Source organism: Sciurus carolinensis, chromosome 2 (genome assembly GCF_902686445.1).
Source record: "Sciurus carolinensis chromosome 2, mSciCar1.2, whole genome shotgun sequence".
In the NCBI taxonomy this organism is placed as follows: domain Eukaryota; kingdom Metazoa; phylum Chordata; class Mammalia; order Rodentia; family Sciuridae; genus Sciurus; species Sciurus carolinensis.
This window is the reverse complement of record NC_062214.1, coordinates 119,140,704-119,143,845: the sequence shown is the minus strand read 5'-3', so window position 1 is coordinate 119,143,845 and position 3,142 is coordinate 119,140,704. Positions and strand designations below refer to the sequence as shown.

Genomic DNA, 3,142 nt, shown 5'->3' with positions numbered 1-3,142 from the left:
TAAATATCATCAGGCTACAGGGGGTTTGGTTTTGTTGTTTTGTTTTGTTTTGTTTTGTTTTGTTTTGGTACCAGAGATTGAGCCCAGGGGTGCTCAGCCACTAAGCCACATCCCTAGCCCTTTTTTATATTTTATTTAGAGTCAGGGTCTCACTAAGTTGTGTAGGGTCTCATTAAGTTGCCAAGGCTGGCTTTGAACTCACAGTACTCCTGCCTCAGCTTCCCAAGCCACTGGGAATGTGCTACCATGCCCAGCAGGCTGCAAGTTTTTAAAAAAAAGTATTCTCTATGAAATAAGAGTAAGTAACTCTGGTTAAAGTCATAATTAAAAGGGGTAATGAGATGAGAAATAATCCTGACCAAAATATAAAAATGGAGCACTTGAACTTGGCCCCTTCGCTGATGAATACACAGCCCAGTTTTAGCAAAAGATAAAACCTCAAGGATATAGAAAGTTTAGGAAGTAAATTCTCTTTTTCCTTTGTTGTATAGATATAACTTCAAATAATGAGACTGAAGAATGGCAATGATATATGTTAAATTTTGGGCAAAGTTTACAGAGTGCAGCTTTGATGAATTTACTAAAATAAAAAGCACTTAGTAATGCTTAATTACCAAATGTCATACTAAAGCAAGACTAGAACTCAGTTTTCTCTAAGTTACTTCTATTATGTTGATTTCAAATCCATTTTCACTCTGTAGCTATACCTCAACCATTTCAGTTCCCTGATAGCTTCACTACTATACTACTACTTTGGGCTGATTTGTGTCCACCAAATAGATACTTGGCAGTTTTGTGAAGGTGAGATTATTTGCAAATAGGATCTTTGCAGATGGAGTCAAGTTAAGATGAGGCCATACTAGATTACAGAGTTCTAAGGAGAAACTTCTCCCTATTCAGAAGGCCTCAAAGTAGAGCGCCCTTTTATGTATTTCTAATAATTACTTCAATAATATCATCCCTTTGGAATTGAGCCTCAAAATTATCATAGTCTTTGGTTTCTAAATACTTTGTATGCAATTCCTCATCTCCCTTCAGAAGTGAATGCCCCTCTCTCTTAAGTGAAAGATAAAATGCACCTAATACAATATGGATAATCAAATCAAGGGAGGACAAAGGGAAGCTTTTATCTGAGTCTGACCATCACAGTGAACTTCAGTATTCTATGAACACTCTTCACAACACCACCAATCACTTAGGAGATCTTCCTATAAGTCACTAGCAGTCTGCATACTTTCCTCATTGCCACCTTCATTTCTTGATTCCTTAGTGTGTAGATGACAGGATTCAGAAAAGGAGTCAGAACTGCATCAAAGAAGGCCAGGAACTTGTCCAGGTGTGTGGCAGGAGATGGCCGTGCATAGACAAATATCAAAGGAATAAAGAACAAGACGACCACAGTGATGTGAGCTGAAAGGGTGGACAGAGCCTTCGAGGAACCAGCAGAAGAGTGTTTCTGAACACTGAGAATGATGACAATATAGGAAGTGACCAGTATGAGGAAGGAGCCCACAGAGATGAAACCACCATTAGCTGTGACCATGAATTCCAGTCGGTAGGTGTCTGTGCAGGCAAGTTTGGATGAACCAAGGAAGGTCACAGTAAAAGCTGTCCAACACATTAGGGCCACAGAAGGGCAACTTTACTACAAAAACCAATTGAACCACTGAGTGCATAAGGCCAACCACCCAGGCAGCCACTGAAAAGAAGATGCACATTCTTGGGCTCATGATGGTCAGGTAGTGCAGAGGCTTACATATGGCCACATATCTGTCAAAGGCCATGGCTATGAGCAGCACCATCTCCACACCACCAATGACATGGATGAAGAAGATCTGTGTGATGCATCCTCTAAAGGAGATGACTTTGTGCTTCCTGAAAAGGTCATAAATCATCTTGGGGGAGATGACCGAAGAAAAACCCAGGTCAATAAAGGAGAGGTTGGCCAAGAGAAAGTACATGGGAGAATGCAAGTGAGGCTCAGAAGCCACCGTGAACACAATGAGGGAGTTTCCCATCATGCTTGCCACATAAAACATGGAGGAGAACACAAAGAGGAGTAGCTGGATACCCCAGGAGTTGGTGAGTCCCAGGAACACAAACTCAGACACCACAGAGTGATTTGCTCCTTCCATTGGTTTTATTGGATGTGCTGCCTGTGGAAGAACAACAGGAGAAAATGTAAATTATGACAACTATGTTAATAGACCAGGAGGAGAGAAGTCAAAGTTTTGAAAGCTTATTTATACTTTAGCATTAAACCTGACTTCACATGCTGACAGTCTTTGAAATATAAAGTCGATCACTATTGTGTGGATCTCCTCTTTATCACTAATGTTCTGTCTCTATTTAATATAACACCCTGTTTCCTCCCAGCTAGATGATCTTTCTCACATGAAAAAAGATGACGAACATAAGTAATAAGAACTCACACCAAACCCCTCTGATTCTGGTCAGCACCAGTCACATGGAACTAATCCCTAATGCATACACTTTTAAGACAATAATCCTTAATCTGGAAAACACTCCTTTTATTTCTTTATTTCTAACCCTACCTCTGGGGATATGGTTATCTTCACTATTAACTTACATTTGCCACATCTATGAAATCTGCCTTTATTATTACTAGTATTTATTTTGCTGTCCCTTATATTATGATGAACTTGGTACAAATCTAACTCATCAAGGAGACCATAAGCTCCCTGAAGGCAGGAGTTATGACTTATCCATATTTGGGCTCCTAAAACAATGAAAATGATCCACTGAAAAGTGCAGTTCTATGAACTGTTACCATTTTGCATCACATTAGGTTAAAAAATTGAGAATAAATATTAAAAAATTTCTCAAGCAAATAGCATTACAATGACACCAATGTTTCTGATTTTGTATTTTTCCAAAAATCTCCATTCATGAAGGGCTGCAAATTAATAGGGAAAATATTTGGTCCCTTGCCACAGGTAATTTGAGAAGTGCTGCACTTCACAGAAGAAATATCATTGATCAACAAATATATATATAAAAAGTTTCAACATCTATAGCAATTAGAGAAATGAAAATTGAAACTACACTGAGATTCCATCTCATGCCACTCAGAGTGGCAATTATCAAGAATACAAGTAACAATAAATGTTGGTGAGGATGT

At 38.8% G+C, this 3,142-nt stretch overlaps 1 pseudogene; it reads right to left on the bottom strand.

Moving 5' to 3' along the window:
* Window positions 1-1,195: 1,195 nt before the first annotated feature.
* Window positions 1,196-2,135, bottom strand: LOC124977386 (olfactory receptor 4F3/4F16/4F29-like; annotated as a pseudogene).
* Window positions 2,136-3,142: the final 1,007 nt, after the last annotated feature.